This window comes from Phyllobates terribilis, unplaced genomic scaffold, assembly GCF_046119375.1.
Source record: "Phyllobates terribilis strain yellow unplaced genomic scaffold, ASM4611937v1 Scaffold_1__5_contigs__length_1240528914, whole genome shotgun sequence".
In the NCBI taxonomy this organism is placed as follows: Eukaryota; Metazoa; Chordata; class Amphibia; order Anura; family Dendrobatidae; genus Phyllobates; species Phyllobates terribilis.
Window position 1 is genome coordinate 746,155,443 of NW_027362761.1, and position 16,408 is coordinate 746,171,850.

The following is a 16,408-nucleotide window of genomic DNA, read 5'->3' on the forward strand; positions in this document are numbered from 1 at the left end:
GCCGCATCGCCCACATTCTCAACACGGCTGATTATTGGGTGTCCACCCTCCTAGATCCTCGCTACCGGGACAACTTACAAAGCCTCATAACACAGTTGAACCGGGAGCGTAAAATGCGGGAGTACCAAGACGCACTGGTGCATTCCATCATGTTCTCCATTCCAACCGAGAGCAGTGCTGCTAGTGCTTTACAAAGCAGCTCAGTGCGTCGAGGCAGTGGAGGAAGCTCTGCACAAAGAGGGAGCAGAAGCAGCGCCTCAGCACAAGGCAAGACCAGTATGGCCGAAATGTGGCAAAGTTTTGTGTCCCCACCGCCACAAATGTCTACACCATCACAGACGGCTCCAGTCAGCAGGAGGTAACGTTTCCGTCAGATGGTGACAGACTACATGTCTTGCCCTCTTAGTGTACTCCCAGACGGCTCTTCTCCCTTCAAGTTTTGGGTCTGTAAGCTGGATATATGGCCAGAGCTTAGTCAGTATGCATTGGAGGTGCTAGCTTGCCCTGCTGCTAGTGTATTATCGGAACGCGTCTTTAGTGCCACAGGTGGTGTACTAACAGACCCTCGCATGCGACTATCCTCTGATAACGTTGACCGGCTTACTATTCTCAAAATGAACAAGGCCTGGATCTCTCATGAATTTGCCAGTCCTCTTCCAGAATAAATAATTGGTTGGCAACAGTATCCAGTTCTCCTGTTCTGTTCATGTTTCTACCACCTGAACTGTAATCCCTGAGCTCCAACACCGCCAGTTGGCGCTCGGAAGTGCCGTCTGCACAGTCAACACTTGCTGCCGTGTTATTGGGGTTCGGTAACGTCAGCTGTTCCCCTGCTGTGCGGACGGCAATTTCTCCTGCTCTGTCCACATTCTCACTACTACAGATTTTAAAGTTGCTCCAATTACACCTCTGGCTCCTCTGTTTTCAGTATTATCCCTGAGCTCCAACACCGCCAGTTGGCGCTCGGAAGTGCCGTCTGCACAGTCAACACTTGCTGCCATGTTATTGGGGTTCAGTAACGTCAGCTGTTCCCCTGCTGTGCAGATGGCAATTTCTCCTGCTCTGTCCACATTCTCACTACTACAGATTTTAAAGTTGCTCCAATTACACCTCTGGCTCCTCTGTTTTCAGTATTATCCCTGAGAGCCAACACCGCCAGTTGGCGCTCGGAAGTGCCGTCTGCACAGTCAACGCTTGCTCCAGTGTTATTGGGGTTCAGTAACGTCAGCTGATCCCCAGCTGTGTGTCCGGCAAATTCTCCTGCTTTGTCCACATCCACTGTACTACTGATTTAAAACCTCCTCCAAATACACCTCTGGCTCCTCTGTTTTTAGTATTTACCCTGGGCTCTAATACCGCTAGTTGCTGCTCAGAAGTGCCGTCTGCACAGTCAACGCTTGCTCCAGTGTTATTGGGGTTCAGTAACGTCAGCTGTTCCCCTGCTGTGTGTCCGGCAAATTCTCCTGCTTTGCCCACATCCACTGTACTACTGATTTAAAACTTGCTCCAATTACACCTCTGGCTGCACTCTGTTTTTAGTATTCACCCTGGGTTCCAGCACCGTCAGCTGGTTCTCGGTAGTTCCATTTGCTCTTGTACCTTCTACTACCCATCCGGGTTCCAGTACCGTCAGCTGGTTCTCGGCAGTGCCTTTGGATTCAGTGCCTCCTTCTCAGTATCCAAGTTCCACCAATGTCTGCTGGTTCTTGGTAGTGCTTTCTGGCACAGGTACCTCCTGCTTAGTAACCGAGTTCCAGTACCGTCAGCTGGTCTTCGGCAGTTCCATTGGCTCTTGTACCTTCTTCTAACCATCCGGGTTCCAGTACCGTCAGCTGGTCCTCGGTAGTTCCATTTGCTCTTGTACCTTCTACTACCCATCCGGGTTCCAGTACCGTCAGCTGGTTCTCGGCAGTGTCTTTGGCACGGGTACTCCCTCCTGCCCAGCCTGGTTCCAGCACGCCAGCTGTTTCCGGGTAGTGTCAACGCCACTTTGCCTCCAATGCGTTGTCCTGTCGTGTTGCGGTCGGGTTAGCCGACTCTATGGTGCCTGCAGTTTAGGTGACTCCTATGTGGGCTGCGGGATCTGGCAAAGAAGGCTGGTTCCATAGTGCCAATAGGACAAGCACCCCCTGTAAGACTGTGGGTTTTGGTAACTGCGGCCGGCTCGCGGCCTTGAACTTTTTTTTACATGGGTACCTTCTGCTACCCATCCGGGTTCCAGTACCATCAGCTGGTTCTCGGCAGTGCCTTTGGATTAGGTGCCTCCTTCTCGGTATCCAAGTTCCACCAACGTCTGCTGGTCCTTGGTAGTGCTTTCTGGCACAGGTACCTCCTGCTTAGTAACCGAGTTCCAGTACCGTTAGCTGGTCTTCGGCAGTTCCATTGGCTCTTGTACCTTCTACTACCCATCCAGGTTCCAGTACCGTCAGCTGGTTCTCGGCAGTGTCTTTGGCACGGGTACTCCCTCCTGCCCAGCCTGGTTCCAGCACGCCAGCTGTTTCCGGGTAGTGTCAACGTCACTTTGCCTCCAATGCGTTGTCCTGTCGTGTTGCGGTCGGGTTAGCCGACTCTATGGTGCCTGCAGTTTAGGTGACTCCTATGCGGGATCTGGCAATGAAGGCTGGTTCCATAGTGCCAATAGGACAAGCACTCCCTGTAGGACTGTGGGTTTTGGTAACTGCGGCCGGCTCGCGGCCTTGAACTTTTTTTTATATGGGTACCTTCTGCTACCCATCCGGGTTCCAGTACCGTCAGCTGGTCCTCGGTAGTTCCTCAGCTTTCTTGTACCTTCTGCTACATTTCCAAGTTCAAGCTTTTTGAAATGGTTCTTGGTAATCACTCTGGATCTCCCTGACGAGGACCCTGAAGACGAGGACCCTGAAGACCAACCCTAAGAAGACGAGGACCCCGAAGACGACGACCCTGAAGACGAGGACCCTGAAGACCACCCCGAAGAAGACGAGGACCCCGAATACCACCCCGAAGAAGACCAAGAAGATGACCCTGAAGAAGTTGACCAAGAGGACAAAGAAGAGAAGACAAGCACCAAGATACAGAAGAACAAGAGACAGAAAACCAAGAAGCAGAAATACAAGAAGCTGCAGAACAAAAAGCGGAAGAACATTAAGCATAAGACTAAAAATCAGAGCAAAAGATAATATCTAAATTATAAGCCGAAGATGACTAAGCAGTGTATGGGGGTGAGTCCGTTCCTCCTCGTGGTGCCCCTGGAAAAGACCTGCTGCTGCAGGCCAAACTGAACGCGGAAAAATCCTGTTGTAAATCTTTTGTGACGGGCAGAACGAAAGGTGTAATGTCCAACCTTTTATAGATAACTACAGGAATGCCTGTCACAAATAAGAATATGATGAAGAAGAAGAATATGAAGAAGATGAAGAAGTAGAATATGAAGAATGTAAAAAAAAAGAATAATACAAAGAAGGTGAAGAAGAAGAAGATGAAGAAGGTGAAGAAGAAGTGGATGAAAAAGATGCTGAGGATGATGAAGGAGAAAGTGTGGGAGAAGTAAAAAAGAAGGTGAAGAGCATGGAAGTAGTGAAACATAAATATCTGACAAAATATAAAAATACTTAACATAGTCAATATTTCCGTAACTCAGAACGTCTTAAAAAAAAATATTAATTCCTGCTATTCCATTTGATTGGGCTAAACCTCTATGCCTTTATTGTCTCCCCCACCTCCCCCAATACATTCTACATTATTCTTAGTTGTTTTCCTTCATGTAAAATTAACCTACAAGGAAAGAAAGGGTTTATTTTCATTCCGATATTTCTGTCCCATTGACTTGCATTGGTTTCCTGTATCGGAATCGGCGATATCCGATACTTTTTCGGTATCGGTCCAATCCGATCCGATATTTCCCGATATCGGAAGGTATCGCTCAACACTAGTTATGATGCTAGTAAGAAAAATATGAAAATGACATCTAGCCCATCTGTCAGATTCATCTCAACATTTAACAACCAGTGGGAGGATATGCGCCGCATTCTGGCAAAACATTGGTCGATTTTGAAAACTGAACCGACCATAGGTAGAAATCTGCCCGATCGACCCCTTATGACAGCAGGAACGCTAGGGACTTAATTGTATGGAGCCATTATATTCCACAAACTCCAACTTTGCCCTTTGATGTGGGGAGGCAAAAACAGGGGTGTTTTCCCTGTGGTTCATGTTTGGGCTGCCGTAATATAATCAGAGCGAAAGCCTTCCTGTCGGCTGATGGGAAAGGGGAATACAAAATCCTCAAGTATGTTTCATGTAGCACTGATTATGTAATATACTATGCAACATGTCCCTGTGGAATGGTTTATATAGGGTTGACATCACGTGAGCTACGCATACGTGTGGCACCCCAGGGTTCTGGTTACCACAGTAATAGCAATATTACGTCGGTGAGCAGGTGGGAGGTCTCCTGGTCAGGAATCCTAAGCATGCCACACCTCCTGCCCAGTCCTGGGAGGGGAAGAACTTCCCCTATATAAACTGGGGCTGAGGTGGGGTTAGAAAAGAACACAGACAGAGACAGAGACACAGTCTGGTCTGGAGTGGAGCTGATACAGGGAGAGCAAGATCAGGAGCTCTGTGGGAGCAGTGATAAAAGGAGTCCGGGACTGGAAGCTGTAGAGCTCATCCGGACTGAAGAGATCTCACCCGACACGGAGTCCGAGGCTGTGGGGACTGTTCCATACCCAGCAGCAGAAACCGACCGGCAGGGGATTTCAGGTCCTCTGGCCAAGAAACCCGAAGGCACGGTCACACGCAAGGGACCAGCACCGCCGTCGTGGAGCGGAGGCTACCAGAAGGCCCCGAGTCACCGGCCATACGGGTGAGCACCACACGGTACACTCAGGGACGTGGGCTACTTTTACCCGCTTCTAGCAAGGTAGCCAAGAAGAGTACAGTTAGTTGGGGAGGCCTACAACTCCGCCTGGCCAGGGGAGATCCTGTCTGCTCACGGACTGACCAGACCCCGACCGCTAGCCAGTACTCCCGGGAGGGTCTATCTTTGTCACCAGTAAAGACCCTGAACTACACCGCACCGTCTCTGAGTGGTTCCTGGTGCCTGCGAGCAATTCCACTATCCCCATCATCCACGTCCGCTGCCCTGAGGCCATACCCCTCCCGTTGGGGGTTATACTATCCACGCTGCACAACCGTACCACCGGCCTCAGCGGTCTGCCCTGCAGCGGCGGATTCATAACCGCATTCAACGGGTGGCGTAGTCGAACAATATCACATCTGCCACTAAAAACATCGCCACTTAGTTTGACACCCTGGGCACGGACCGGGTCACCGCCACGAGGACTACCACCCCCAACGGATCCGGCTCCGGGTATTCCCCAAACATGGCCCAGGGGGCGCGTCATACGCACTAGGGAACATGCTAGAGATATACATGCGGGAGCAAATGTGATGCATATCTCATCTTTAAAAACTATCCCTCGGCACTTCAGATTGTGCCACGGTTCGGATCCGGAAGGTTTCAAGGTCAGAGGTATTGACCGTCTACATATGGGCACCCGTGGAGGCGACCATAAACGAGCTTTGGCACGTCTGGAATGCAAATGGATGGTTAAATTGGGGACCATGACTCCCAATGGTCTGAATGAAAAGCTAAGTTTCTCTCCGTTTTTATAAGACCCTTATATAGCTTTTTGGCATATTTGTCCTCAAACAGAGCATTTTTAGTGCAAAAAAGAAAAAACTATGGATTTTAATCTTTTGTATGTGTATATAACAGTGTTTTTTTTTATTTTATTTTCAGTAGTCTGTCTGTACCCTGATGGATATTGTGTACTATTGGGCTTAGATGGGCGCCCCTCTCCTTTTGAACACTTCATATGAGCAACGTCTACAAATGGCAGTCCCTGAAAGGATTATTAATCGGTCGATTATTTTATATATATATGCAAATTATCCTGTATCAATCCATATACAATGGTATTTATGTATAGTGGGAATAACTTGGTCACCTGTATTTGCACACATTGGGTAATATATTTATTTAGGTATACTGAACAGTAATTGACTAATGAGAAACCCCCCTTTCTTTGAATTGAGGATGGGATTGGTAGTAATATGTGGTTGCCCTGAAGAAAAGATATATAGTACATTTCACTATTTCTATATTTCAGTGGTACATATGCTACACTAACCCACTCGCAGATCCGCTGGATGCGCATGTGTAGGCAGAGTGCTTGTGATCCCCGTTGCCTCGGGCATCTGTTATGAAGCCGTGCGTTCCACATGACCTCACAGGAAGTACTTCTTCCTGGAATGCACGGCGGTCAAAGATCTGCCGGAGGTGACTGGTGTAAACGCTTGCGACTCCGCCCACATGCACCTATTGGATACGGGGCTGCTCATCACCAGTCACATCATGTGACTGGTGTATTGCTTGTGATTCCACCTACATGCGCCCATTGGATGCGGCGCTGCCCATCATTAGTCACACCTGGACTTACAAGTGAGGGGGTATTTAAACGCAGACCAACACAGTTGACACTTAGGTCCCTTGAGGAAGCAAGGTATGCGAAATGAGCATCGGGGCAGTCTGACATTCAGGACAAATTGATTATTCTATGGGTAAGCATGTCTTTATCCTAGGGCAGGTTCAGCTCCCATTACTTTATTGATGGCTTGTTACTATCAGCCGATCTCTCTATGTATACATATACACATTTTTCATTTTGGTCTAGGATGGGACATTTTTTACTCCATGCTGTACATTATATTATGAAATAGGGATTAGAGTAAATATAGGACACTGTGTTGAACACTTAACTTTTGGAGAGATATTTAAATCAGTGTTTATGCTGTAGTTACTAAATCCCTTTATATGCTATCCATCTTTCTACTTTTTACGATGGATATATATATATAGACTTCGCCTGTAATTGTCACACATTCTTCTTGTGTTGTCACCGTACAATTTCTCTGTGTATTACTTTTTCTACTGAATGAAGGGTTTTTTAACGTCTATGTATTAATAAAAATGATAATTTTAATATAACAATTCTGACACTTATTTTTTTCTTTTTCTTTATACTTTGTGATTTTTTGGCTACAGTCTCTCTCTATATTAATAAGGTCTATGAATAATAGGAGTTTTCCTTAACTAATCCTTACTTTTATGGCGCAAGTAAAGTTATCAACGACAGGTGCATAGCGGAAGGCATCTTCGCATGCGCCAAGGATCACTTATGATGGGCACACTTTTAGGCAGTGACCTGGGAGTCAGAAATGCTTCCAGAGGTATTCCCCATGCTGTTGCCATGTCTTTTCAGCACTGTATGCATGTGTCACACACACCACATGGCTAGATAAGGTTGTAAAATATTGAAATGACATTTCCCAGTGAATGCATTTGTCACGGTTAAAAGCAATGCAAAAGTGAAAAAACGCATCAAAAACGCTATGTGTGAACATAGCCCAAGGTGTGGAGGAGTATTTTTGGTTTTGGTTATTTATTTTACCTTATATACAAGTCATTACCCTGGAAAGAATGTTCCTTTATATATTTCCCAGGAAAATCCATTTTGTTTTTGTTTTGTATGTTTTATTGTGAGTCCGTAAAAGTGGCGTAATACTCTGACAACGTTGTTGACAGCAGTGACCTGGGAGTCAGACATGGTTCCAGGGGTCTTCCCCATGCTGTTCCCATGTCATTTGAGCACTGTTCCCATTGATTTGGGCAATTTTTAGGCCCTCTGCAGACCGCAGGGGGGAGCTGACTGTAACATGTTCGAGTTTCCCATAGACTTACATTGGGCTCGTTGCTCGGGTCGAGAATCCGAGTATTCCTATTTGCTCGACCAGAGCAACGAGTACCTGAGCAATTTAGTGCTCGCTCATCACTAGTGTTGAGCGAGCACTAAAATGCTCGGGTGCTCGAAACTCGGGCCGAGCTCACCGTGATACTCGGATGCTCGACCCTAGCAACGAGCCCAATGTTAGTCTATGGGAGACTCGAGCATTTTTGTGGCCGCAGCCCCGGCAGTGTGTAGAAAGCCTAAAAAGTGTCCAAAACAATAGTGACAGTGTTCAAATGACATGGGGACAACATGGGGATCGCCCCAGGAAGCATTTATGACCCCCAGGTCACTGCTGTCAACAACGTGGTCAGAGGTATTAAGCCACTTTTACGGGCTCACAATAAAACGTTCAAAAACAAAACTGAAACGGTTTTCCTGTGAAATATGTTAAGGAACATCCTTTCCAGGGTAAAGACTTGTGTATAAGGTAAAATAAATAACCAAAAACAAAAATACTCCTCCACACCTTGGGCTATGTTCACAAGTAGCATTTTTTATGCGTTTTTGCACTTTTGTATTGCTTTCAACCGTGACAAATGCATTCACCGGGAAATGTCATTTTAACATTTTACAACCTTATCTGGCCATATGCTGTGTGACACATGCATACAGTGCTGAAAAGACATGGGAACAACATGGGGAAGACCCCTGGAAGCATCTGACACCCAGGACACTGCCTAACAGTGTGCCCATCAGAAGTGATCCTTGCCGCATCAGAAGATGCAGACTTGCAACTATCCCCGTGCAAGTCCTTGTCCCAAGGCAGTGTTCAATTGTACCTCCCCATTCCTTGCAATGCAAGCGCAAGTATGATGCCTGCCACCCACCCACCTCCGGGCTACAATACCATACTGCTTGCTTGCTTGCACTTGAAATTGGGCCTTTTAGGCTTGTGGAGGCGGAATCTGGCCTCCACGTCATGGCTGCGTCGGCGGCCTGGTATCCATACTCCGTCCACAGCCACCCGGCGGCCGGGTGTCCACGCTCGGTCCCCGGCCGCCAGGGGGCGGACGGGTGTCCATGTTCGGTCCCCAGCCGCCCCGCGGCCGGGTACCCACACACGGTCCCCAGCCGCCGCTATTTGTCCCGGTAACCTTCCCCACACTTTTCTTAGCCTGCCCTGCTTTAGGGCAGCATTGGACGAGCCCACCAGACAACCAGACTCCTCCGGTGGGCCCTGGCTTCTCCATCAGGGGAGTTGAGAGTGCCAAGGTGAGGAGCATGATGATGATGATAGAAGTTAGCATCTGCTTTGTTTTCTTGGAATGCAAGCGTAAGTGTGCAGCCTGCCACCCACCCACCCCCAGGCTGCAATACAATACTGCTAGCTTGCTTGCACTTGAAATGAGGACTTTTAGGCTTGTGGAGGCAGACGCCGGCCACCATGTCATGGTTGCGTCGGCGGCCTGGTATTCATACTCAGACCCCAGCCGCCCGGCGGCTGGGTGTCTACGCCCGGTCCCCAGCCGCCAGGGGGCGGCCGAGTGTCCAACTCAGTCCCCAGCCTCCCCACGGCCGGGTGCCCACACACGGTCCCCAGCTGCCTGGGGGCGGCAGGGTGTCCATAAACGGACCCCAGCCACCCCTATTTGTCCCGGTGCGCCTTATACACAATCACGCATACCAAAACATTACCTGTGCACTCCCCAGTGCATTTAGTGGGAAGGACATCCTAACCACAAACACGTGGACAAGTGAATGTGGCCAGGGATGGTCCATCTCACTGACGCCTTCACATTGGGTTAATATTGCGAAAGCCAGAACACAGTTGGACACTGGGATGCAACACGTCCTCCAGACATAGAGGATTGCGGGTCCTGGCTCAATCAGGCTTCAACACAAAATTCAGAAGGTAGACAGCAGCAGTGGTCGGCCTCCTACACAACGAGTAAATTATTCATGATCATTCATGAGGCCATCCATCTCCTTAGCTTTCTGTTCCTTGAAATGCAAGCGCATGTATGTAGTAGCGGCTAGGCCTGAGGTGGTCAGCGTTTTGGCGCATATCCTACCTACTCCGAGGATTGCTGGATGTTTTCCTGCTACTATCGCAGTTCTATGACTCCCGTTAAAACAAAGCTTCAGGTTATGAATGATGGATGAGGTGGTGGAAAAGGAGAAAGAGCAGGAGGAACAGGGACCAGTCACATCAATATCAGGCCAGTCAACCACACATGTCTTGTAGGATATGTTTCTGTACCAAAAGGAGTGGTTCGGCTACACAGTTATAGGGCATACAGTGAGTGCAATGCCTACCAAAAATTTCGAGGCACTCCAATGCCCCTTGGAAGTGACATGGAGGTCAGAGGGCCTTAACTAAATAGTTTTTTCCATTTATAGCAGCTGGGTCTCCTGTACACTGTTGGCCTAAGCAGTGAATGGAAGGCTTTCCAAAAATTATGAGGAACTGCAATGCCCCTTGAAACAGATGTGGATTACAGCGTATTAAAAACCTTCTACCCATTATTGGGGAGTGGGTCTCCCTTAGTGTTCGCCTATGCATTGAAAAGCAAAAGCTGACTAAAATTAGGAGGAAATGCAATGCCCGTTGGAAAAGTCGTGGAGGTTAGAGGTAATTAAAAACAACATTTCAATGCCCCTTGAAAGAGCTGTGGAGTTCAGAGTGGTTTAACAAGATGGTTTTAATGCCCCTTGGTAGAGTGGTGGAGGTCACAGTAGCTTAACAAGACAGTTTTAATGCCCCTTGGAAGAGCTGTGGAGTTCAGAGTGGTTTAACAAGACTGTTTTAATGCCCCTTGGAAGAGACGTGGAGGTCACAGTAGCTTAACAAGACGGTTTTCATGCCCCTTGGAAGAGCTGTGGAGTTCAGAGTGGTTTAACAAGATGGTTTTAATGCCCCTTGGAAGAGTGGTGGAGGTCGCAGTGGAATAAAAAGATAATATCAATGCCCCTTGAAGAGCTGTGGAGTTCAGAGTGGTTTAACAAGACGGTTTTGATGCCCCTTACAAGAGCCATGCAGTACAGCATATTAAAAACATTATTCCCATTATTGGTGAGTGGGTCTCCCATAGTCTTTGCCTATGCCTTCCAAGCAAAAGCTGCCAAAAATTAGGACGGAGGAACTTGCAATGCTGGCAAACAAGAGCCATGCAGTACAGCAAATTAAAAACATTATTCCCATTATTGGGGAGTGGGTCTCCCATAGTCTTTGCCTATGCCTTCCAAGCAAAAGCTGCCAAAAATTAGGAACTTGCAATGCCCCTAACAAGAGCCATGCAGTACAGCATATTAAAAACATTATTCCCATTATTGAGGAGTGGGTCACCCATAGTCTTTGCCTATGCCTTCCAAGCAAAAGCTGCCAAAAATTAGGATGGAGGAACTTGCAATGCCCCTTACAAGAGCCATGCAGTACAGCATATTAAAAACATTATTCCCATTATTGGGGAGTGTGTCTCCCATAGTCTTTGCCTATGCCTTCCAAGCAAAAGCTGCCAAAAATTAGGACGGAGGAACTTGCAATGCCCCTAACAAGAGCCATGCAGTACAGCATATTAAAAACATTATTCCCATTATTGGGGAGTGGGTCTCCCATAGTCTTTGCCTATGCCTTCCAAGCAAAAGCTGCCAAAAATTAGGACGGAGGAACTTGCAATGCCCCTTACAAGAGCCATGCATTACAGCATATTAAAAACATTATTCCCATTATTGGGGAGTGGGTCTCCAATAGTATTTGCCTATGCCTTCGAAGCAAAAGCTGCCAAAAATTAGGACGGAGGAACTTGCAATGCTGGCAACACGGACCACGTCACCCTGGTGGTATAGTGGTGGTGGAGGCTGAGGATAAGGAGAAGAGCAAAAAACAGACGAAATTTGGAAGCGTATACCCATGTGTGGGTGTGAAGCGGTGCATGGGAATACACTTCCCGAAATAACACAGTGTATATGACTTTATGTTACTCTGCTGTCATTTGGTGGTGATGAGAAGTCTGGCCCAATCCAGCTCTTGTTCATTTTGATAAGGGTCAGCTTGTCAGCATTGTCAGTTGATAGGCGAGTGCGCTTATCAGTTATAATTCCCCCAGCGGCACTAAAAACACGCTCCAATAACACGCTAGTGGCATGGCAGGCCAAGACCTCCAAGGCGTACAGAGCGAGTTCATTCCAAGTGTCCAGCTTGGATGCCCAATAATTAAATGGCACAGAGGTATCATGGAGGACGCTGGTACGGTCGGCAAAGTACTCCCTCACCATCTTTTGAAACTTTCCACTCCTTGTCAGAGTACCCCGCGCCTCAGGGCCTGTAAGCTGGGCGGGTCTCAGAAAACTGTCCCAGAGCGTTGACAGTGTTCCCCTGCCTCTGCTCGATTGGACTTGCGTCTCGCTCACCTGTACGCCTTGGTTGGGCAACAAACTGTGACCTCTGCCGCTAGCGTGTTCAGATGGGAATTTTTTTTACAGTTCTGCAGCAAGGGCCTTCTGGTACTGCCCCATTTTTGTAGACCTCTCCACCTTAGGAATAAGAAAATGAAAGTTCTCCTTGTTGCGGCGGTCTAAAAGTGTCACCAACCAGTAATGACTGTCACCCAACATTTTGACAACGTGAGGGTCACGGTTAAGGCAGCGTAACATAAAGTCAGCCATGCGTGCCAGACTGGTAACGGGCAAGACTTCCGTGTCCTCACCAAGATGACGACTGACCATGCTCTCCTACTCCTTCTCCTCCTCCCCCCTGTCCTCAGGCCACCCACGCTGAACCGATGGTATGACAGTTGTACAGGTACTACCGTCTACAGCGCATGATACCAGCTCCTGTTCCTCCTCCTCCTCCTCTCCCTCATTGTCCCCCAATGCACTTTGGGATGAGATGAGGCTGGGTTGTGTGGAATCGCCCGTTACGGCTTCTTGATCCATCTCATCATCCTCAATGCCTCCTCTTTAATTCTCTGCAGAGAGCGTTGCAAAAGACAGACAAGTGGGATGCTGAGGCTAATGATGGTGTCATCGCCACTCACCATCTTGGTGGACTCCTCAAAGTTTGTCAGGATGGTACATATGTCAGACATCCAGGTCCACTCCTGAGGTCTTATGTGTGGAGTCTGACCTGAATATCGACGGCCTTGTTGCAGCTGGTACTCCACAACTATTCTCTTCTGCTCACAAATCCTTTGCAACATGTGGAGGGTAGAGTTCCAAAGTGTGGGGACATCACACACCAGTTGGTGTGCCGGAAGCTGCAAATGCTGCTACAACACAGCAAGGGCGGCAGAAGCTGAAGCCGACTTCCGAAAATTAGCTGACGAGCAGATCTGGCAACTCGGGGTACGATTTAAGAAACCGCTGAACCACGAGGTTAAGCACATGAGCCAGGCATAGTACGTGTGTGATCTCGCCTCGCCTCAGAGCCGCCACCAGGTTACGGCCATTGTCACACACGACCATGCCGGGATGTAGGTTCTGCGGTCTAAGCCACAGATCTGCCTGCTCTTTCACAGCTGTCCACAACTCACAAGCAGTGTGAGATTTATCACCTAAGCTTATGAGTTTCAGCACAGCCTGTTGCCGCTTGGCTGAGGCAGTACTGCAGTGCTTCCAGCTTGTAACTGATGTGGTGATATCTGAGATGGAGGCTGAACATGAGGAGGAGGATGATGCGCAGGAGCTGTACACTGTGGGGGCAACTCTGACTGACATAGGGCCCGCAATCCTCGGTGTGGGGAGGATGTGTTCCGTCCCAAGGTCCGACTGGGTCTCGGCTTCCACTATGTTTACCCAGTGTGCCGTCAGAGAGATGTACCGTCCCTGGCCACAAGCACTTGTCCACGTGTCCGTTGTCAGGTGGACTCTCCCAGTAACTGCGTTGTTGAGGGCATGGCAGATGTTTTAGGACACGTGCTTGTGTAGTGCGGGGATGGCACACCGGGCAAAATAGTGTTGGCTGGGGACCGAGTACCGAGGGACGGCCACCGCCATAAGGTTGCGGAAGGATTCTGTCTCCAACAGCCTAAAAGGCAGCATTTCCAATGCAAGCAGTCGTGAAATGTGCGAATTTAGGACTGTCAGGCGTTGGCTGCGAATTTGCGCTTTCGTTCAAAGCTCTGGGATATGGACAATTGAACGCTGTGGTGGGACGTGGATGTGGACATTGATGCTGTTTCTTGAGAAACTGCCATAACAAGTGAAGACAGAGGAGGGGGCATCTTTGCATGCAGTATGAACAGAGGATTGCCTTGCACGCACAACAGCGGAAGAAGCAGTAGTGACACCCGCTGACACTGGTCGTGGACCCTGGGGTTCGCCCCACAAAGTCAGGTGCTTTGCTGACATGTGCCTGATCATGCTGGTGGTGGTCAGGCTGGTAGTTTTGTCACCCCTGCTGATGCTGGCATGGCAGGTGGTACAAATGGCCTTTTTGGGGTTATCAGCAGAGTCTTTAAAAAAATTCCAGACTCTGGAAGACCTACCGGTTGTACTGGCAATGTCCGTCGTGTTGGTGTTACGGGGAACGGTTGCCTGCCTTCTGTCTGCGGCCACCACACGGCTTCTTCCTGCCTGTTGAGGTACTCTGCCTCCCTCCCCCTGTGTGCTGCTGGCCTCGCTCTGCGTGTCCTCCTGCCATGTTGGGTCAGTTACTAGATCATCCACCACCTCCTCCTCTTCCACTTGCGCACCACGATCCTCCTCCTCACTTCGTGGCAATTGTGTCTCGTCATCGTCCACCTCTTGTGACAAATTGCCAGCGTCGCATTCCTGTGGCCGTGGCTGTTCAAATATTTGGGCATCGCTACATGGGATCTCCTCTTCCACCACTTCAAGCGGAGCAGGCGAGGGGCACAAATATGGAAATGGACCAGTGAACAGCTCTTCAGAGTGTCCAACTGTGGGATCAGTTGCTGTCTGACGACACTCGGCATGGTGGGAGGAAGGAGCATCAGGGTGAGGAGGAGTATGCGGTCGAGACTCACGGCTACTAAAACTTGACCGTGTGGAAGACAGACCGGAGGTGGTGGTGCCCATGTAACTGGAAGTATTATCTGCTATCCAATTAATAACCTGTTCACACTAATCAGTTCGCAATACTGGTGTTGTAGTGTGCTTCCCTTGTAATTCGGTCAAGAAGTGGGAGCGAGAAGATGTGGCTGTTGGTTGTGGCACATTTTCACCTTATCCACGGCCCCGTCCTCTACACGCACCATCACCAGAACGTCCCTTGCCACGCGCCTTGCCCATTGTAAATGAAGTAAAATAGCTTACACACGCACTATCAATGGAAAAAGGGTTAGAAAAAGGAGATTAGAAACGTGGAAGGGGAAAACCACAGTTCTATTTTTCTGGCCTACACCAGAATCTTTTAAACAGATATATTTGTGTCTGAACAGTCAGCGAGACACTATTACTGTTTTTTTTTACATAAAAAAGGCCAAAAGCTGCATAATACAGAGATATGAACTGTGGAACTGCAAAACAACAGTTATAGTTATGTGGCCTACACCAGAATCTTTTGAACAGATATTTTTGTGACTGAACAGTCAGCGAGACACTATTACTGTTTTTTTTACGGAAAAAAGGCCAAAAGCTGGATAATACAGAGATTTGAACTGTGGAACTGCAAAACCACAGTTATAGTTATGTGGCCTACACCAGAATCTTTTAAACAGATATATTGGTGTCTGAACAGTCACAGACACACTCAATTTTTTTTTTTTTTTTTGGGGGGTGGGGATACCAAAAGGTTAATAAGACGAGTGTTATGATCTGCAACAAGAACTAAGAAAAGATCGGGGAAGGCTGTCCCTACAGTAAGACTAAGCTGAATCCCTACGATGTAGCAGGCTGCCTGTTCCTAGTGAACAGACCCGCTTTAGTCCTCAGCTAGTCTAAACGAAGACCTATAGATATAAGGGAGGGGTCCCTAAAAGAACTAAGGACTGGGACAAAAATGGGACACCTCCTAAACAGAAATTGTTGTAGAACACAAAAGACAAACTGACAAAATGTACTAGAGGTCCAAGAGGACAAAGCAAACTGACAGATAGGCACCGAAGCACCAGGATAGCAAAACAGTCAAACAACACTGAAGTCCAGCAAAGCCAGAAGGTCGGAGCTGGAATATATAGGCAGATGGTCACGTGACCGCAAAACACAAGATAGAAAAAACTAACAGGAGGGTTCTAACAGTACCCCCTCTTTTATGAGGATCCTCTGGATCCTCCAGGCCCAGGCCTATCCGGAAACCTCCTGTGGAAAGCTTTAACAAGCCTAGGAGCAGAGACATCACCCATCCTTACCCAGGAGTTGTCTTCGGGACCGAAACCCTTCCAGGAGACAAGATACTGTAATCTCCCTCTATGCCATCTAGAATTCAAGATACGCGAAATTTCATATTCGCCGTCTTCCACCACAGGAGGAACTGTGACAGTGGCGTCCCTATCAGATACGTCAGCCTTTTTCAACAAGGAAACATGAAACACAGGATTAATCTTCCAGGAAGTAGGGACATCCAACCTAACAGCAGACTGGTTAACAACCTTAAGCACTTTAAATGGACCCAAAAACTTAGGACCCAGTTTTTTAGAGGGAATCCTCAACCGCAGGTTCTTCGAGGACAACCA